The sequence below is a fragment of the Pongo pygmaeus genome, chromosome 22, assembly GCF_028885625.2.
Source record: "Pongo pygmaeus isolate AG05252 chromosome 22, NHGRI_mPonPyg2-v2.0_pri, whole genome shotgun sequence".
NCBI classification, from domain to species: domain Eukaryota; kingdom Metazoa; phylum Chordata; class Mammalia; order Primates; family Hominidae; genus Pongo; species Pongo pygmaeus.
Genome location: NC_072395.2, coordinates 54,657,830 through 54,679,474, shown reverse-complemented (window position 1 = coordinate 54,679,474; position 21,645 = coordinate 54,657,830). Strand labels below are relative to the sequence as shown.

Sequence of the window (21,645 nt, the reverse complement as noted above, 5' to 3'; positions counted from 1 at the left end):
TGATAATTTAACAAGCCTCCCATTTTTCTTCTTAATTTCCCAGAAAATTCAGACATTTTCCTTCCCCTCTGATCTCTGTGTTTTTTCATTTAGGAGCATCTTCTGGTTTGAGGATTGAATGCATTTTTATATCCTCCACTTTAGGAAAAGTCTGCCCCTTTGTTCCTGGGAGGAAACAAAAGTGGGTCTTATGCTTCACATGCTCTGCAGTTGTTCTGGGGCCAAGGGTCTTTTAGTACACCCCTGGCTATTCCCTCCAGAACCCCAGCCCTGAGCAATGTCAGAGAAATGATTCCAGCCTGCCTTCATCAGCTGTGAGATGTGGAGATGGTAGGTTCTAGAAGAAAAGTGGTTCTCCCTGGCTGGAGCAAACCAAGGTGCAAGACGGGTCCGCATGCACTGACATCCAGGCCCCCAGACCATCTAGCTCACTGCAGCCCTCCCAGTGGCCAGGAGATGAGGTCAGGACCAGGGGGGTGTGGTGCCAAACATCCCCTCATTACTGACCAGGATATCCAGTTCAGGGACCAGCCAAAGAGTAGTAGCGGAGGACTCCAACCAGGTTTCCCACTCTGCCCTGCTTCATTCACACCTCCATGACACCAGCTCAGAAAACTCTTGTCTTTGGGATACTTTCTTCCTATGCTCCTCTGTCCTCAGCTCCAGCCAAGTCAGAAACAGCCTGCTGGGCTCAGATGCACCAAGATTTCATTGTCAGCACCCAACCTAGACCCACACCTGAAGCCACGCTCTCAGCAGATGGGGAACACCTGACCCATGATTGGCATGTCTCTTCTGGTTCCATGGTTTCAGTACACTGTCCTACAAATCTTAGGACATTTTGGGCCCCACTTCAGGGTTTTTCTGAAGTCCCTCTTGAGCAGAGGGCAGTGGCCAGTCAACCTCTTGGTGCTTCACCAGGACGGCTGACAGCACGGGGACCTGTGTACCTGAGGGCTTCCTTGGCAAACAACTGGTTTACCCAGACTGCTCCACTCCCAGGCTATTGAACCAAGAGTTACCATCTTCTCCCAGGCCCTTGAACCCGACTGACCCCAGTACTCAGGGGACTTTGTTTACCAGGATCATCCGCAGTGCCCAGATTAGCTGGTCTGTTCATTTCAAAAGAGTGGGTGTGGTGTGTGAAGGCCTCCTACTGGCACTGCAGAGGGAGGGGCAGGCACTGGCACAAGGTGACATTTGGAGGACAGAATCCCTGCCCCAAAGCTGACATTTTGGATGCCAGGTTCTTGACATCTTAGACTATCAACCCTGAACAAATTTTCCTCCCTTCCTCATTTTGTGCTTCTTTCTTCCCTTTCTTCCTCTCCCTCTCCCTGCTTCTCCCCTCTTTTATAACTAATTGTTGCATGAGGTCAGGAGTTCAGAACTCCACTGCACGAGGCAAGGGTCCCCTGTTCTCAGGTGCCTGGGCTCTGGCCTTCTCTGCACAGCACACCTGTCCACAGACTTTGATGTTCAGGAGGGCAGCGGCACCAATGTTTACTGCAGAGTGAGGAGGCACCAGGTGGCCAGTCTGTTCCAGGAATGGTGCTAGTCACTGCTTTAGGCCTTGCAGGCAAATAATAATAATAATAATAATAATAATAATAATAATAATAAGAAGAAGAAGAAGAAGAAGAAGAAGAAGAAGAAGAAGTCCTGCTTCATGAAGTCCAGTGTCAGAAATGGCCGGATCCAGATGTTTAGTGTCTCCTTTCCCCTGTGTCACCTTTAGTAATGGGCGAGTCCTTTGCAAAATAGATCCCTGTCTTCTTGTCTCCAAGGTTAAATGGCCTGAGGATCTCAGTAGAAAGAGAACTTCTTTCTCCCAATAGATCCCCTTTCCCAAGCCCCAGATTAAAAATCATTCATAGTTCCTTAGATGCTATTTTTTCTGCATTCTAACAGCTATGAGGGAGTCAATGGCCTCTTACAATGGTCATTGGCAGCATTTTTTCCTATTTTGGAGGTGATCAGGACAATGGTACATTTAGGATTAGAATTCATGGTGTCTCAGAGTGGGTGCAGTGTGGTGGCCCCCCAGCAGGTTGCGCCCATCCTCAAAACCAAGCATGTCAGCCCGGGGAGGGAGTGTTCCAACAGCCCGGGCTGGGCCAGGCTGGCAGACGCCACCCTGAATGTGGAGGTGGTGGTTTCCCAAGGGAGAATCAGGAGTGCTGTTTCTGGAAAAGGTGGCCCAGAGGCCCGTTGTCACAGTCACACAAGTCCCCACCCAGGATCCCTCACAGGGGCCCTATGGAGGGCTCAGGTACCACTGGAGAATGACCTGGAGTTGTGTGCAGAACATGTGCATTTGCTCCAGGAAAATGGAGGACTCCCTCATCCAGGGTGTCTTCCCTCTGAATCATGGGATGTTCTGGAAGGTTCTGGAAGGTCTGCCCAGCAGTGGAAACTGTGCACAGCAGCTTTGAAGTCATAGTGGGTGGGTCAGAGTGAGAATCTGGGACCATCCACTGGATCCGTCAGAGGTGAGGGAAGAGCCCCTGGCCACAATCCTCGGTGAAGTTCCCAAATTGCATCCAGAGCGAGGAAGAAAGTCATCTCCACATACCGAACTCCAAGAGAGTCCGGGTGACACAGGGTGGGACCTAAGAGAGTGCACACTTACTAGAAAAGGTCATGTCCCCGAATGAGGGTGAGCCCTGGGATGAACAACCCCCTTGCTCAGGTGGCTGCCTCAGCTGGCTTCAGGAGTCAAAAAACCTTCCGGAGCCTCCCAGGCAACTGCAGTGGCCACGATGAAGGTGCTCAACAAAGGGTCTGTTTCCTTACCTAAAGAAATGTGCTACGATCTACATGTAAAATGTTAGCACACAAAGAAAGGAAGCTTAAATTAAAAAAAATAAAATGCATTGGATGCTGGATTAAGAAGAAAATGCAAGAGAAGGTGAGGAAGCCAGTGGGGCAGGATGAATTCTCGACTTCTCATTTCTCTGCACAACACCATGTAAACTCGACAGTATCAATGTACAGCTGTGTGGAGCTCTTCAGAAAGGCTCTCCCCAAAGCGTGAGCAGGGCTGGCCCCAGAGAGTGGGACTCGAGGGTCAGGGGAGGACCTCCCTTTACGTTGTCATGTTTGGGCGGACCTCACCCCTTGGAATGGAGCCTGGAGGTTTCAGCAACCTCAGCCCCTCTGAGGCAACCCAGAGGAACCTGGCCTCCCTGAGGTGTCTTCCTTCCTCCTTACGTCACTGCCTGGTCCCAGTGGTGCTACTGGAAAAACTAGACTCAGGGATGTGGCACCTGGCAGCCCTGCAGGTGGGGCCGGTGGGGAGGCTGCCCTTGCTCCAGGAGAAAGGACGGGGTGGCCTCCTCCTGGGCTGTGGAACTCAGGCAGAGCCTCTCCTTTTCCTTTCCATCTTTCCTGGTGGCTGTGGAGAAGAACTTGCTCTTCAAGGGCAGCCTTGGTTGGTGCGGGGAAGGACACTGGGTGATGTGGGACCCCATCTTTGCCTTCAGGGAATGACTCTTTATAAGTGGGATGATGCTGGAGACCAGGGGAGGGCATGGCCGCGTGCTGGCACACAGCCAAACCCATCACCTTTGTGGGCTCAGTGAAGCCAGACCAGGCCCCCTGAGGAGGGGTCTGCTGAGGAGCCAGCCCAGCAGGTCTCTTCTGGGTGAATGGGTAGGGGTGCATGGAGTAGGAGGAAGCGAGGGAGAGTGCGGAGGGATGTGTCCCCAAACAAGAGCTGGAAAGTGCCTTCTCATGATAATGGTGGAAGGAGATTTGCTGGCGTTTCCCTTCATTTGTCGATCAGCCAAGGTGTGCGACCTGACAAGCCCACCTGGTGCCCTAATGAGGCTGTGGCTGGATGTTGTCGCTTATAGGCCAGCCACTAGCCCGGTGGAGACCACATCAGGAGGTAGTGAGTCTGTCTGTGGGCCGTGTGGCTCTGAAAACCATTTGTTCCTAGACCACAATGAGCTAAACAAGCATTTAGAAAATGTATACTCATTAGACAGAATGATGTTATGTCCACTGAATCTACCAACAATAATGTTAATCTTTAGGGGTGGAGGCACCAGACTCTGAAGGACAGAGAGAAGAGTGGGACAGAAGAGGACTACCTGAGCGCCCTTACCACGAGCAAGTAGACACCCAGATGGCCTCCCACTCTTCACTCCATCAGCAGACAAGACAAGTTGGAACCAGATGTGCCTGAACCCCACAACTCCAGGCATATTCAGAGTGGGGCTGGGGGAAGCAACTCAGCAGGAGGAAATCGGGTAGACTCTATGTACTTAAGACGTGACCTGCACCCCACGTCCACCCCTCCAGGCTCTCTCCCTTCTCTCAGCACCTCCAAGCAGGAGAAGATCTGCAGACCTGACATTTAGAGGTTCCCTCCATCATGCTGCAGTGACAGTCACTCAGTGATAAGCTCTCCCACACACATAGAGCTTCCAAATATCTGTTGCTAACTCACATCTGAAAAACGAACAGAGAGCACACTAGAACGAAGAAAGCCCTAACGTGAAAGACAAAGACACAACCATCCTAACCAATCCAACAAGCAGATTAAAAAATCAGAGAAAACAAAGTATGGATCAGAAGAAGACTTTTTCAAAATCTATAATGTCTCAGAGAGAACATACATTTTAATGAACAGCGGCTCAGGAGTGTGTGTGTGTGTGTGTGTGTAAATATTTAGAGAACAGAAATGAAATTTTTTTAACGTGATGAGAAAAATAAAACTCTCAAAAGTAGAAAATAAGTCTAAGAAATCAAAGATAAGAATTTACCAGAGAAAGAAGAACAAATAGACAAAGAAGTGGAACATAGGAGAGGAAAGGAAAGAAAATTAGAGAATTATTCCAGGAGGCCCATCATCCCAATAATAGGAGTTTCAAAAAAAGAAAAACAAGAAAATGTTTCCAAACTAAAGGACAGGAATCTCACATAAAGAGGGCTCAGCAAGTGCTTAGAGTGATGGCTAGGAGAACAGCCATCGCAAGCTCAGCATGGAAGGATGCCAGGTTGGGGATGGGGTGGTGATGCCAGGACAGGGATAGGGAGGTGACTCTAGGATGGAGCTGGAGCGGTGATCCTAACTGCTTCCAGGTGGAGTGCAAGAAGATGCTAAATCAGATATCAGATGCGTTAGACTTCTAGACAACAAAAAGGGAAGCTTGAGGGCAAGAGAACAATGCTGTCAACATTTTAAGGAAAGCGATTTTCAATTTACAACTTTCAATTTTGTCCTTCAAATCTCAACTTCCTGTTCATATTTCCATTTTTCTATCTTTTGTGCTATATTCTACATAAGTTACCTTTAAATGGGAACTGCCCCTTCTAGTTGCTGAGTTGAGCTAACTTTGTTATAATGAAGCTATATCTATTCTGTAGTTAAGATATACACCGAGATTTTTATTTCACTCACTATACTTTCCATTTCCCAATGTTCTACTCCATTCTTTCTGAATCTGCCTTGTTTTCTTGGTAGCATCTTGTGCTCATTTCCTTGTTTTACATCTATAATCATTTTAAACATAGCTGTTAAAAGCCATCATCTGATAATCCTATTACCTAGGGTTCTTAGGGATCAAATTCCTCTGCTTGTTGGGTCTGCTGGTGGATTGTTTCCTTGTGTGAGTTATAATTTTGGATTGTGAGTTCATTTTCAGTAGGACTCTATCTGTGAGAATCTTTTGTGCTTGGGCTGAAGCTGTCTTTACTGAGAGATTTTGTGTTTGCAAGACTCTCAGTTGTCTTGCCAGCCTGTGATCATTTTTGTGCTAAATCTGTGGCTCTGTGGGTCCTGGACTATGCAGGGAGTATAAATTCAAATCCAAAACCTGAACAAGACAGGCCCATCATTACAAGCTCTTAAGGGGCATTCCCTTCTCCTTCTCCTTCTCCTTCTCCTTCTCCTCCCCTCCCCTCCCCTCCCCTCCCCTCCCCTCCCCTCCCCTCCCCTCCCCTCTCCTCTCCTCTCCTCTCTTTCTCTTCGCTTCTCTTTTTTTTTTTGCTCCTGGCATGGGCTGAGATAGATACGCTCTCAGGTCATCTTCCTCTGCTGGTGGGTGAATATTTCCACTCAGGGTGGCCCTTCAAGGATTTTGCTTATAATGTCCTGCCTCACTTGGGCCCCTGGGCTTATCTTCTGTCTCCAGAGTGTTCAACTCAAGGTCCCTGGGTGCCAATATTAGTGCAATCCCCAAGTCAATCTAAGCCCAGCCGATGTTCACTATTCAGGTTTTATTTCCCTCTTCCTTTGGCCCCTGGAGATTTTGTCTCCTTTCTTCTTGTATGTTTAGCTAGTTATTTAAAAGGAGTCTCACATTTTATCCAACACTTCTAGCTGTGCGGTAGGAATGTTTTCATGTTTAGTCCATGCAACTGGCAGCAAAGAATGCCTCCTCCAAGCTAGAACTCAACATCCAGCCAAATGAGCAGGCCTGGGTTGGGTGGAATCACATTGAATCATAATGATGTACAAACAGTGGATTTTGATTTCATTGTAAATGATGACATAACTCTATAGGGTGGCTGTGGGTGTGGGTGGGGCTGTTATGAAAGCCCTAAATCTTCGTCTTCCCTAGTTGGGAATAAATACATAAAATCTTAAACAAAAATTCAAACAAACATCAGTGTAAGCATGTGATGGGGAGAATACTAGAAGAAAGCGCTGCAAGATTGGAGCGTGACTGCCTGCGATGTGAGACCTGGATTTAGGGGATGAGCAGGTGGGAGAACAGGGCTGCATGCGTTGTGTTTTCTTGCCCTGAGTTTTTCACTTTTTGCACTGTGTGCTTTTACTGATTTGGTAAGACACAGACAATAAAAACGGAAGCTTGAAGGCAAGAGAACAATGCTGTCAACATTCTAAGGAAAGTGATTTTCAATCTAGAACTCCTTTTAATTTTGTCCGTCAAATCTCAACTTCCTGTTCATATATCCATCTTCTATCTCTTTGTGGTATATTCAGCATTAGTTACCTTTAAACGGGAACTGTCCCTTTTAGTTGCTGAGTTGAGTTAATTTGTTATAATGAGGTTATGTCTATTCTGTAGTTAAGATATCCACTGAGATATTAACAGGACAGAGGTGAAAATGCTGCCTAAACTTGTTTTTGCCGGCAGGAGAGTCCAAAAGGGCCGAGAACATGAGTGAGCCAGGGGCTGGGGGAGGCATGGGGAAGCGGTGGGCATGCCTTCTGTCCGAGGGATCCTAGAATGACAGGCATCAAGGGCATCTGCTTTTACTTTCTACGAGGGCCGCTTTGGGTTTCAGCATTAGTTCCTACAACAAGCATTTTTTCTACACCCCCTACATGCCAGCTGCTGGACTAGGTGTTGAGAATTTCACAGCTTTCATGGAGGAGAACAGGTGATGTCTCAGGTGCATAAGTGACCTAGTTGATGTGAAACCAAAGGGATACCATAAAACCCGCTCCATTGATTTAGAGCTGATCCACTGACATACAATCATCCACACCAGATTTCTCTTTCCATGCACACAAACCCTCAAAGGCTCACGGTGGCTGCTTGGGGAGGTGGCATTACCAGGGAATTTTCCTTCCCTTTCCTTTAGCCCGGAGTGGGAATAATCGATGTTTACCAGGTGCTGAGTAACTGGGTGGGGCTTCTCTAATGAGCCTGTTCCTCCTGCTCGCCTCTATACACCCAGACTCTGGATTCGCTGCTGAAGGAAGCAGAGGCCCCTTTGCCTCCTGCCTCTGACCCCTCGGGCGGCTTCAACCTTGACCCCTCTCTGAAGCCCTAACCAGGTTTCCTCTAGCTGCCCCCATGTGTGGGCAAGCCTGGCTGCCTCCTGTGACCTTAGTGAGTGGTGGGAGGCAATGGGGCCCTGCCTTCAACAGCACTGCCTGCGGCCTGGCCTGGTGGGTGTTGCCCAACCTGCTAAGGTGAGTGGGTCACACCCTCCGTTTCCTTCCACGGGGACCTTCATCCTTGTGGCAGTGGAGGATGTGGTCAGAACACCTGGTCCTGCCCCTGCCATTCCTGACCCTCTGTGCCCTTGGTCAAGTCATGCCTGGAAACGGAGGCAGGTTGAGGTAGACATTCTACAGATCTAATGTTTTATAAACGATGAAAAACTGTTGATGATACAAAGAATTGGGACTCCAATGACTGCATGTACACCTGTGTATTTGCATAGCAGCACAATTCACAGGACTGAAAGAGGAAATAGCCCCCATGCCCATCCACAGATCAGTGGACTCACAAAAGGTGGTCTACCCATCAATGGGATATTATTCAGCCATAAAAAGGAATGAAGTTCTGATACAGGCTACCATGTGGATACACCCTTCAAACACGGTGCTGAGTGAAAGATGGCAGGTGGAGAGGCCACATATGGTACCACCCATTTTATATCAGGACAACGGAGACAGACTGGTGGCTGCAAGGGCTAGGGAGACACTGTTTCATGGGGCCAGGGTTTTACTTGGGTGAGAAGGGATGTTTTGGAGCTAGAGGGTGAGGCTGGTTGTATGACATTGTGAATGCACTAAGTGCCAAGGATTGCTCACTTTAGAATGCTCAGTTTTATGCTATGTGAATTCTCCCTGAATAAATTAAACACCAATATGGCTGCGAAACAGAGGCAAGTTCTATACAGCCAGGACATGAGCTAAAGCCAGCAAATGGGTGTGTGTTCACGTGACTCTTCCAGTCCCATTGGTTGGTTGCTACGAGGCCAGGCGTGCTCATGATAGTTTTTTTTTTTTTTTTTAGCTTTCTTTTTTCGTTTTGTAATTTGCCCTATTGCTTTTGAGCTGTGCTAACATCCTGAAACCTACCTATGTGGTATGAAGTCAGGCTAAAGCATTCATTCATTCATTCATTCATTCATTCATTCATTCATTCATTTCTGCGGTCGTTTGATAGACGTGTACTGCACAGGACCACACGCCAAGAGAGTTGGCCACCAACAGGACAGTCAAGTCCCCAGGGAGCCCAGCATCTCCCAGAGGCACCAGCTCGGCTCAGCGCTGCTCACTTCCTGTCCTCGGGTTTACAAGGGTCAGGACCACCAAGTTCACTGCCTTCTTCCCTCTGCCCACCTTCTGTGTGATGGCAGCTCACCAAGGGAGCCGCATGAGGAGGTGCCCAGGCTGGAGGGCCCACCCTCACACACCTGACTGTCCTGCAGGAAGAATCAGCAGGAAGCCCTATCTGCCAAGGAGGAGGGCACGCTGGGGAGTGCCCAGGGCGGGTGCTGCTCATCGGAAATGGGGGGGGATGTGGGGATGCAGGGAGCAGCCCCAGGGTCACCGTCAGAGTGATTTCTGGACCCTTTTTGGAGCCAGCTGGGCAGTAGCTTAGAGCTTTCTCCCTGGGGCTCCAGTACGGGAAGGAGGTGCTGATGAGGAGAGTGTCTGGCCGGGTCTGGCTGGGAGACAGGCACCCGATGGGAACACTCAGCCAAGTCTCCCGGGTCAGAATTCCCTGCGTGGCCCAAACCTCAGCTCCCAGGAAACGTGTTTGTGGGAAGGGGTGGCTCAGGGGGGCGCCCTGAAGACCACACCTTCCTGGGAGCACTTCTAAAGCCGCAAATCAGAAAGACTCCTAAAGGGGCCGGGGAGGTCCCGGGCACAGAATCACTCTGTGGGGCGAGGCCCTGTGGGTTTTCCTGGAGGGCACTGTGGAGGCGGCGGTAAGGAGCAGCTCCAGCTGCCAGGGTGGAGCAGCAGGGCCGGCTCAGGAAGGAGGGGCCACAGTGGGCTCTGTGGGGTCTGCCGGGTGATGTTTTGGCCATAGTCTGACCCCTCCTGAAGGTCCCCTCCACCCTCACTCTGCCTGGGGAGCTGTGAACCCCCACGGAGCCTGCCCGTGCTCTTCCTGTCTGCGCTGGGCTGAGGGCTGTGCACGCCATCCCAGCTCCTATTGGCCTCCACTACTGGGGGACGGGCAACATCGTTTCCACTCTGCATGGAGTGAACTCGGGGGACCAAGTGTGCCTGGCTTCCCAGGGGTGCAGGGTGACCTGGAAGTCCCACGTGTGTTCTGGGCCACGCTTCGGGAGGGAAGGGGTTAACCAGACAGCCGGGCAGCCTCTGAGGTTGCCAAGCCACCAGGAACCGCTTCTACTTATCCGGGCACATTTTTCCGTCATTTCTCAGAGCCAGCGCAGCCTGTTGCAACCTGCCACCGGAAATCATCACTGCGACCTACTTGAGCAGGCCTCCCTGGGGTGGCGGTGGCCTCCCCAGCGGGCGACCTCCCTGCGGGCCTCCCCTCCCCTTACAGCTCAGGGCCAGGGGTCATGCTGTCCCACCACCCACTGGGAGGGTTAGGACATGACAGCCAGGGGACAACTGGTCTAGTCTGCGTTTGTTAAAACGGAGGCCACGGTCGTCTCTTCCTAGGACATGGACTAGCTCAGGCCCCAGGAAAGGCCGAGAGTCCAGCCTTGTGGGCATCCTCGCCAGGGGAGACAGTAGCAGCGGGAGCCAGGCCTGAACAGCCTGTGGGTACCAGGTGAGGGGCCTGGGGCTCCACTTCTCCCAGTGCAGGGACAGCAGGCTGGTGGCCAGAGGTGCAAGCCTCAGTGTCAGTGAGATCTGGGCCTGAGTCCCGGTCTGCCACTCAGGGGTCAGGGGTGAGTCATGCCTCCGCAGTGCTCAGCACGCAGGACTCTCTGTCAATCCACGCCAGCGCCCATTTCCCCAGACCTGCCGGTCCTCTCCTGCCTCTCCTGGAGGTGCCAGGCCCCCGCCTGCCCTGCCTTCTCGATGGGAACCCTGGAATCTCCCATGGCTCCTTCCTTGGCCCACTTAGCCCAGCCTCGCCACCTCCTAACCTCTTCTACTCCTGTACTTTGTCCTTGCTGCTGGCCTCATCCTGCCATCGGCCTCTGCTCCAGAGCATTTCTTGGGACCCACAACACCGTCCTGAAGTGTGACATCCTCCAGCTGACCTTCAGGTTCCATGACACCCCGGCAGGGGAGGGTGCACCCTGGCTGCCATGGTTCTTTTCCACCTCTGCTCTTACAAGTCCCTCTTGCCCTTCACCAGCCCTGCAGGCCACCTGCTCTCTCCTCCAATAATTGTCCCCAGCCCTGCCATCCAGGCGGAAGCAGTCCCCATTTCTTCAGGTCTGGCAGCATTTTGCCAGGACTTCTCTATGGCATGAATTTCATTCTGCTTTGTGTTGTGGTGTCGAGGAAGGAGAAAGAAGAAGGAGCGTGGTGGGGGGAGGAGGAGGGGGAGGAAGAAGAAGAAGAGGAAGAAGAAAGAGGAGGAGGAGGAAGGAGGAGGAGGAAGGAGGAAGAAGAAGAAGAAGAAGAGGAGGAGGAGGAGGATAAAGAAGGAGAGAGGGAGGAAGAAGGAAGGGAAGGGATGAGGAAACCCAGAGGGAGGACACGTAGAGAACCCGGACTCCCTGCGGGCCCCACGCCGAGCATTTCACAGACCTGACTTTGTCTGGTCCCTACAGCCTCCGCAGCGGCCTGCCTGGCTCTGAGAGCAGGGCTCTAAGGCACTTGCCCGTCAGCTCCTGGGAAAGGGAGTCTGTTAGGGTTGCCTCTGCTAAGGAGGGGAGGGCCTCGACCAGGCTGCAGGCAGAGCTTTCCCTGGGGAGGCCAGGCTGGCCTTGCTGCTCCACAGCTTGCCTGCTTCGTGCCGTGGAGGCAGGAGAGGCCCTGGACACGGCCAGTTTTATGTGGGTTCTTAGGGAACTGACAAAGGCAACTTTAAGCTTTGGGTCCCTTCTAAAGGACACCAGTGTTCATCATGAGGAAGGAGCTTGGTTAGAAAACAGACTCAGACTGGCTGTGAATCAATTCCGGGGTGTTGGACGTGCGCAGAAGGGAAGTGCTCCAAAGAGACGGACCTGCTGCCCTGGGCACAGCCCTGCACGCCTCCCGACCACAGGCTCCGGCCGTCCTGAGTCGGACTGGGTCAGACCAGCACAGGCTGACCTCACCCCCCACCCCAGAGCTTGTGGCCTCTCGTCCCTCTTGGGGCTTCCACTCTGCCCCCTGCAGAGTGGGCAGTGGGCATCTTGCCAGGAGGGACCTCAAGGAGTCGGCTGTGATTCCCCTGCTGCAGGGTTGCTGAGGCTGAGCTGAGAGGGGTGGGGCTGACGCCGGAGGCAAGATGGGGCTCCCAGCAGAGTTAGAAGGGGCAGGAATAGTGCTCAGGCTTGGGGCTCTCAGGTGGGGGCATCTGCCCGCCATCATGCCCAGAGGGCGTCTGGCCACTGCTTTGCCTCGTGCACCCTGTGTGCAGCTGCCAGCGGCAGGGGAAGACACGGCCAACCTTGTGGCAGAGGGCTGCAGCAACTGCCAAGTTTCATCAGGCGAGGGAAGCTGCCTGCCAGAGTCACCAAATAAAAGTACAGGACGAAAATGACTCCAGGACACCCAGTTACCTGTGAATTTCACATAAACAACAAATCATTGTTAGTGTATGTCCCACTCATTGCATGAGACGTACTTACACTAAAAAGTAGTTCATTATATATTTAATTCAATGTTTAACTGTTCAATTTTACTAAAATTTTATTTAAATTTTTACTAAATATATTCATTATATTTTAGCATAGGTATATTTCAAATATACCTATGAACGTGGGACGTATTGATACTATTAATAAAAGTATGAATAATCTATGAATACTTATACATTATTATTTATGAATGCTTATACTAAAAGTTATTTGTTTTAGCTGGAATTATATATATATATACATACACACACATACACACACACATATATATATATATAAAAAATATATATTTTTTTTCCTAGAGACTGGGTTTCACTATGTTGCCCAGGATGGTCTCAAACTCCTGGACTCAAGTGATCCTCCCACCTCGGCCTCCCAAAGTGCTGGGACTATAGACATGAGCCATCATGCTCAGCCTTTACATTTTTTTTAATATAATTAGCTGAAATTCAAATTTAGCTGGGGGCCTTGTATTTGATCTGGCATCTCTACTTATATCGCATTTCCCTAATAATGCTTGGTTATTAGAAAATAATAAAATTTATTTTTAAATTCTCTGGAATTTGGATTTTCCCTCAATGAGTATATTCCCCAGGTTGAACTATACCCCACTAGCAGAGAGTTTCCTTCCCTGCCTGACAGAGACAGCGTGCTCTGTCACCTGCAAAGCTGCACACGGTGGGAGGGGAACGAGGAAGGATGCTCCTCACGGTGGCAAGTCTCCCGTTGCACATTGGCGCACCACTGGCCAAGGACTTAGGGGAGTGCTCTGAGGGTCACAGAACCCCAGGAGACCCAGACCCGCATGCGGGGGTTGCAGGCTCCACCGTGAGTGCTGGGCCAGGAGCGAGGGGCCAGGGACAAGGGCATGGAGCTGGACCCGGTCAAGACCACCCCACAGTGGCCAGGCTCGGGAACCTGGTGGTGCCAAGCCTCTCTCAGCCTCAGTCTTTTCCACAGGATGGAGTGAGGACAGTGCTGGCTACAGAAGAGTGCTGGGAGGATTGAGTGAGCTTTCGGGTGGACAGTGTGGCACACATGTGGCAGGCAGGACCAGCTCAAGTCCTGTTAGCCATTGGTCAAAGATGTCTGTTTCCCACCCTGAGAGAACTCAGCATTTTCCTATTAATGTGATTAGTCAGCCAGGATCGTCCCACAGGGCGAGGGAAGGAAGAGGATCCTCACTGAAGGTGGAGGAAACACTGGGGGAGAAGGTACCCAGCAGGGCAAGCATCAGCCGTCTCTTTCCCCTAAGGCTCCTGATAGGGTCTGGCTGTGTTCCCACCCAAATCTCATATTGAATTGTAGCTCCCGTAATTCCCATGTGTTGTGGGAGGGACCTGGTGGGAGATAAGAATCACGGGGGCAGTTTCCCCCATACTGTTCTCGTGGTGGTGAATAAGTCTCACGAGATCTGATGGTGTGATAAGGGGAAACCCCTTTCGCTTGGCTCTCATTCTCTCTGTTGAAGAGAGAAGTGCCTTTCGCCTTCTGCCATGATTGTGAGGCCTTCCCAGCCATGGAGAACTGTGAGTCCATTAAACTTCTTTTTCTTTTTTTTTTTTTTTTTTGAGATGGACTCTTGATCTGTCACCAAGGCTGGAGTGCAGTGGCACAATCTCAATTCACTGCAACCTCCACCTCCTGGGCTCAAGCGATTCTCCTGCCTCAGCCTCCGGAGTAGCTGGGATTACAGGCATCCACCACCACGCTTAGCTAATTTATTATTATTATTATTATTTTTAGTAGAGACAGGGTTTCCCCATGTTGGCCAGGCTAGTCTCAAACTCCTGACCTCACCTGATCTTCCCGTCTTGGCCTCTGAAAGTTTTACAGGCATGAGCCGCTGCGTCCAGCCAAACCTCATTTTCTTTATAAACGACCCAGTCTTGGGTATGTCTTTATCAGCAGTGTGAAAATGGACTAATACAGACCCCAACCTGCCTGCAGCACTGAGAAGGCCACACGGGGGAGCGAGTATGCGCAGGGTCTGGAACCGTGAGACTTCTCACACTCATCCTACCCAGCCTCTCGAGCAAGGCTTTCAGCTGAGCCTGGTCCTCAGATTTCGAACCTGCCTCTTCACCCTTTCCTACGAAGTAAGGCCCAGATGTGGGAATTCTCACCCCTGCACTCCGATGAGGAGGCTGAGGGTCGGGGAGGCTGCACACCTTCCTCAGAGCAGAGGCTTCAAGGCGGTGGCCAGGTTCCTACCTGGGTGGTCAGACCCAGAGCCCAGGCTCAGAGCCTCCATGCCTGCAGTTAAGCTGAGGGCAGATCCTATCTTACGGACTTTGGGGTCTTAATGTGAATTCACCCTATTAGAGCAGCTGGGGTGGAGTGGGGTTGTTTTTCTCTTTCCTAAAATCTCAGCGAGCTGCTGATTGTGTGCCTGCTACTTCAGCGCCACTTCTCTTTCCCCCAACCCCCCACACCGTGCCGTTCCAGAGCTGTGCGTCCATCCATCCTTCCTCCAGGCCAGGCCTGCCCCTTGGATTCCGGGAGTGGGAGTGTGTGTGTAGGGGGGAAAGTGGGGGGGGGGTGTCAAAGCAACAGGCAGCATTGTGTAGGACACACCATCTGTCCTTCAACCCACGCCATGGGCTCTGCTCTCCGTGTCCCTTTGGGAGTCCCTGGTGTCCCCCTGAGTCTGGGGCAGCCTTCCTTCTCTTCACGCCCTCCCCATATCCAGCCAAGCACTGGGTTCTGCCCCAAATCTCCCCTGAAACTGAGCCCTGACCACTGCTTTCCTTCTCCCTGGGGAGGGCTCTAAGAGGCTCGAGGTCTCCAGGCCTCCCTCCGTCCGGCCTCTCTCAGCTCCTCTCCCTGCAGCAACCCTGTCTCCAGCCCCATATCTGATCCCCCTCCTTGACCCCCATCCCAGCCCCCACGTCTTCCATGGCCCGACTTGCACACTCAACCCCTCCTCCTGGGGCATCCTGCCTGGCCTGAAGCCCTGCCCTCCTCTGCCCAACTGCTGCCTTTCTGCAGGAAGCCTCCTGGCCTCACCATCCAGGTGTGATGTCCTTGCCTTAAACCCCATAGGAGAAGTCACTTTATCTTGAGGTTGTACTTCCCTGTGTATCTGCATCAAGGCAACCAGGGAGGGTGTGTCCCCAGACACCTCTTCCCTAGCACCCAAGAGATTTCCAACAGAGGGCACCTCCCAACAAGAGAAAGGTCTTTTTCTTTACAGCAGGTTCCGGGCAGATCGATGTAACAAATGGTGGTGAGAATTGGGAATGTTGAGGAGGAAAAGGAGGAGGGAAGAAGGGTGAGGGACAAGGGCCAGCACTGGGGCAGGGTGAGGGCCAGTAGCTCTGGCAAGGGACTTCAATAAGATAGGACAGGGGCTGGGTGTGGTGGCTCACGCCTGTAATCCCAGCACTTTGGGAGGCTGAGGTGGGTGGATCATGAGGTCATGAGTTTGAGACCAGCCTGGCCAACATGGTGAAACCCCATCTCTATTAAAAATACAAAAATTAGTTGGGCATGGTGGCGCCCGCCTATAGTCCCAGCTACTAGGGAGGCTGAGGCAGGAGAATTGCTTGAAACCGGGAGGCGGAAGTTGCAGTGAGCTGAGATTGCATCACTGCACTCCAGCTTGGGCAGCAGAGTGAGACTCTGTCTCAAAAGAAAAAAAGAGGTTTAATTGACTCCCAGTTCCACATAGCTGGGGAGGCCTTAGGAAACTTACAATCATGGAGGAAGGTGAAGGGAAAGCAAAAGGCGGCAGGAGAGAGAGGGGTATGTGAAAGAGAAACTGTCAAACACTTACGCAACCCTCAGATCTTGTGAGAGCTCACTGTCACAAGAATAGCATGGGGGAACCGCCCCCATGATCCAGTCACCTCTCACCAGGTCCCTCCCTCCACACATGGAGATTATGGGGATGACAATTTGAGATGAGATTTGGGTAAGGACACAGGCCCAAACTGTGTCATGGACTCTCTGTAGAGCCTCTCAACAAGAATGCAGCTGGGCCGACATCCAAATTCTACCGTCGAAGAACGCTGAGTGGAGAATCCAGCCCTGCTGGGCTGCAGAACTGTGAGCCGATCAATGGGCGTTGCAGGCGGCAATATTTGGGGTAACTTGTTATGCAGCAACAGAAAGTGAGTACAGGTGTCTGTGATTTGGGATCGTTCTGAAGCAACCTGAGCAGTTGCTGAAAACTGGGACATAAGCCTCGTCACTGCCAGTGCTCCTAAACCCCATTTGCTTCATAATAAACAGCAATAGCTACTTAGGAAGCAACTTTTTGGTGCCAGGTACTAGACCTACATTATGAGTAAGTGGAAAAGTTCACCTCGACACTCCGGGGATTTAGTGTTATTTTTCTGGCTTTCCTCACCAGGAAGCTCAGAAAGTCATTATTGACTCAGATCACCCACCAGCTAAGTGCTGGAACAAACATCGAAAGCCAGGCCTCCTGCCTCCGGGGTTTCAGCTGTTACCCCAACACCCTGTTGCCTCCAAGTTTACCTGACTGTGTTCAAAATCATTGCAGCTTTCTCCAACAAGCTCATTAAAAGATGCTCACCGTTGTTGTTAGGGAAATGCAAATCAAAACCACAATGAGATGCCATCTCACACCCACTGCGATGTCTATGATCAGAAAGTCAGACAATAGCAAGAGCTGGAGAAGATGTGGAGAAATTGGAGCCCTTGGATGCTATCCATGAAAATGCAAAACTGTTGCAGTGCCTGTCTCTCAACTAAGTTAAGCATAGAATTGCCACACGACCCAGCCATTCCACTCCTGGGTTTATACCCAAGAGAAATGGAAGCATATGTCCACACAAAAACTTGCACGTGAATGTTCATAGCATTCCTATTCCTAATAGCCAAAAGGTGGAAATAACCTAAGTGTCCATCAACTGAGGGAGGGATACATAAATGTGGCCCGTCCATACAGTGGAGTATTACTCAGCCAGGAACAAAGCACTGACACACACTACAATGTAGATGAACCTTGAAAACACTGTGCTCAGTGACAGAAGCCAGACATAAAGATCACCGATGATATGATTCCATGTATAGAAAATGACCAGGATAGGCAAATCCATAGAGACTGAAAGAAGACTGATGGTTACCAGAGGCTGGTGGGACATGGAGGAACTGTGGGGTGCTAGCTGAAGTCTATGGGCTTTCTTTTGAGGTGATAAAAATGTAGTAAAATTGACCATGTTGATAGTTGCACTACTGAATATTGTAAAAGCCATTGAATTGGACACTTTACATGGTGACTATGGTGGATGAATTATATCTCAATAAAGCTGTTACCAAAAAATAAAAAAAATCATTGCTGCTGAAACGTAGCCCCCACACTGTCCTGTTCCCTGCTGTTTGGCTGTGGATGTAGCAGCTCCCTGGACAGATGCCATCCGTCGAAGTAGGGAGGCTTTGCGGAGCCCCCTCACCCCCATCCTGCAGAAAGACTCCCTCCAGGATCCCCTCCGAGTGTCCCTGGGAGCCTGTGCTCCTCCTCAGCTTCCAGGTCTGCAAGTGGGCAGCCTGCAGCCTCCAGGAGCTGATGTTCTTGACCTTGTCCTCACAGGGAGGGTTGCCCTGAGGACTTACAGGCCTGGATGAAATGGGTTTTTTTGTTTGTTTGTTTTGTTTGTTTTTTGGAGACAGAGTTTGGCCCTGTTGGCCAGACTTGAGTGCAGTGGTGCGGTCTTGGCTCACTGCAACCTCTCCCTCCCGGGTTCAAGCAATTCTCTTGCCTCAGCCTCCTGAGTAGCTGGGATTACAGGCACATGCCACCATGCCTGGCTAATTTTTTTAATTTTAATTTTTAATAGAGATGGGGTTTTACCATGTTGGCCAGGCTGGTCTCAAACTCCTGACTTCAAGTGATCCGCCCACTTCGGCCTCCCAAAGTGCTGGGATTACAGGCGTGAGCCACCACACTTGCCTTCTGGATGAAATGTTAACTGCTATTTTCTGAGGGTTAATCTCATGCAGGGCAAAAGATATTATCTCTGTGAACTGTGGTTATGGCCACACACAGGAGATATTCTGTGCACATTTTGCAGGCAGAGACTTGGGAGACCCTGTGGTAAAGAGGCTGAATGACACCCAAGGGGGCAGAGCCAGGGTAGATACTCTGGTCTCTGACGCTGAGGTTCTTGCCCTTCTGCCCCATAGCTTCCTGATGGATTGGAAGGGACCACCAGAAGCTGGAGGGGGGCACAGAAGACACGTGCCTTCAGAGCCTCCAGGAGGAACCCACCCTGCCCACACCTTGATTCCTGACTTGTGGGTCTGTGATAGTTTGTTATGGCATCCACAGGGCACGAATCCTCCTGCAGAGTTAAAGGAAAGATGCTCCTGCACACTGTAAATGCTGATTAAAGCCATGTTTGCTTGTAGCTCTTCTAGAGTTACAAAAGCAAAGCAAACAGCCAGCCTCAGATAGTGCTTTGGAACAGGCCAGGTGAGGGATGCCAGCAGGTGCCTCATGGTCCAAGCTTGGGGGAGCCGCTGTGGCTGAGCGCTGGCCTGTGTGTGGTGGCAGCGCCGTGAGGCTGGGGCCAGCTGGCTCCCTTCTCAGGCCTTGTTCTCTTCTGCAAAATGAGGGGTTGGTCTTGATCATAATTACTCAAATTTAGTGTAGTAGATTGAGTAGTGGCCCCTCAAAAGACGCGTCCAAGCCCTACCCTCTGGTACCTGTGAAGGTGACCTATTTGGAAATAGGGTCTTTGCAGAGATAATTAAGAATCTCAGCCAGGCGTGGTGGCTCTCACCTGTAATCCTAGCGCTTTAGGAGGCTGAGGCGGGCAGATCACTTGAGGTCAGGAGTTCAAGACCAGACTGGCTAAGATGGAGAAACCTTGTCTCTACTAAAAATACAAAAATTAGTGGGACGTTGTGGTGGACACCTGTAATCCCAGCTTCTCGGGAGGTTGAGGCAGGAGAACCTCTTGAACCCGGGAGGCGGAGGTTGCAGTGAGCTGAGATTGTGTTACTATGCTCCAGCCTGGGTGACAGAGCCAGACTCCTTCTCAAAAAAAAGAAGAAGAATCTCGAGATGAGCTCATCTTGGATTCAGAGTGAGCCCTAAACCCAATGAACGGTGTCCTCATGAGATTAGCCACACAGAAGGCAGGAGGGACAGACACAGGGGAGGAGAGCCCTGGCAGGATGGAAGTGGAGACTACACAGAGGCTTCCACAGTCATGGGAGGCCAAGCATCGGAGGCGACCATCAGAAGCTGGAGGCGGGCACAGAACAGATGTGCCCCCAGAGCCTCCAGGAGGAACCCACCCTGCCCACACCTTCATTCCTGACTTGTGGGTTTGTGATACTTTGTTACGGCATCCACAGGGCACAAATCCTCCTGCAGAATTAAAGGAAAGATGCTCCTGCACACTGTAAATGCTGATTAAAGCTATGTTTGCTTATAGCTCTTACAGAGTTATGAAGGCAAAGCAAATTTGTAAAGTTACAGCTCCAACATTGTAAAACCATTCAAACTAAAAACATGCTGTATGGGGACAGGTTCCACTGGGCTGCCTTGGCAGCCTGGGCCGAGGGGCCCAATGCTGGTAACTCACCTGCTCTCCCTCCTCTTTTCTCTCTGCCAAGCAGGAGCCGCCTTTCTTCACGGCGGCCCTGAAGGCCCCAGCCTTGGTGTTGCAGGAAGAGCCTTTCATGAACAGGTCCATGTCACTCTTTTCTCTCCAGCCCATAACAGAAGCGGGACACGGCCTGCACAGGTGGCACCAAGGTGGCATCATCAGGCTCTTCCCAATGTGAAGGAAGCTTTGACTCCATGATGAACCCTTTATCGGGGGCTGACTCCAGGCCCGGCTATGGTTGTATTTTACAGAACTTGCTGGAGAGACCTGTCTTGCTGGGCTGATGGATTCAGAACCAATGATGAGAACAGGATCAGGTTGTCCATGCAGTGAGTGAGGAGGGATTCCAGATGAGCCTCTCGACCCTCTTCCTATGCACAGGTGCCTTCTGTCCTGAAGATGGAAACAGCCTGCTCTTCACCGTCAAGACCCTGATGGAGGAAGGTGCTCCCTAGTGAGGCTGAGGGCCCCCTTTTCAGACATACAGTGGCACCTTGTTCCTCTGGGCTGGGTCTTTGCGGTAGGCCAGTGTTGTTGTCGTGGGCACCTAAGTTGTGGGCACTTGGAGGGATGGAGGCCTATAGGCTGCACCAAGTTACCTGCCTCGGCTTCTGGTTCCTCAGCTATAAAACCAGATGGTCGGAGTAGGGAGCCTCGAGGGTCCCGTCCAGGTCTACAGGTGGATAATCTGTGGGCAGAGGCCACACTGTGAGAGAAGACCTGGCAGAGGATGTTTCCTGTGGCACAGCTGCAAGTAGGAAGAGTGTGAATCCCTGTGAATCGGCAGAGAAGAGCAAGGGGAGGGTTCAGGTGTAGGTGGGGGTGGGAGGGAGGATTGGGGGAGGCGGTGTCAGTTTCCCAAGGCTGCTGTAATGAATATCCACAGATTTGGAGGCTTAAACAACACACACTATCTTATGGTTCTCAAAATCAGAATGCTGAAATGGGTCTTGCGGGGTAAAATCTGTGAACAGTCATTTCTTCCCTCTCCAGGCCCTGATGGGGGAAGGGGCTCCTGGGCCAGTGTCAGCAGGGCCGGGTTCTTCTGGAGGCTCAGGGGAGAAGCTGCCTTCCTGCCTTTTCAGCTTCCAGAGGCCGCCTGTATGCCTCAGGGTCCCCGCAGCAGACCACATCACTCCAACCTTTGCTTCATCCTTGCATCTCCTCCTCCGCCTCCCTTCCTCCCTCTCGTAAGGACCCTAGGATGACACTGGACCCCCCGACTGACCCAGGAGAATCTCCCCAAGATGTGGGGAGGTGGAGTGATTGTGCAAAGCAGAGTGAGGTGGTGTTGCTGGAAGACTTGAACCACACCTGCAAGATTTCTGTGGAAGCTCTGGGGATGAGATTTGGCATCTTTGCAGCGGCCGTTATTCTGCCCACCGCAGGGGCCCCCACCTGATGATAGAGAAAAGGCACATAGAAGATGCTCGGAAACACGTGTTGAGTGAAAGAGTGAGTGGCTGTGTGGAGCCAAAACTAGGTTGGTCTGTGCAGGAGGTGTAACAAGAGCTGCATCTTGTATTTCTGCCTGCCTTCCTGCGACTGGAGGTCAGCAGGTCTGACAGTTCCAGAAATAGAACTTCTGCTCTGATCTGATCCACACGAAGGT

At 51.3% G+C, this 21,645-nt stretch overlaps 1 long non-coding RNA gene across 1 annotated transcript; it reads right to left on the bottom strand.

Moving 5' to 3' along the window:
- Nucleotides 1-20,224: 20,224 nt before the first annotated feature.
- Nucleotides 20,225-21,370, bottom strand: LOC129022276 (uncharacterized). Its single transcript, XR_008496331.2, has 3 exons — nt 21,262-21,370; nt 20,633-20,806; nt 20,225-20,464 (listed from the first exon to the last, which is right to left on the bottom strand). It is a non-coding gene; the product is annotated as an uncharacterized LOC129022276 (long non-coding RNA).
- Nucleotides 21,371-21,645: the final 275 nt, after the last annotated feature.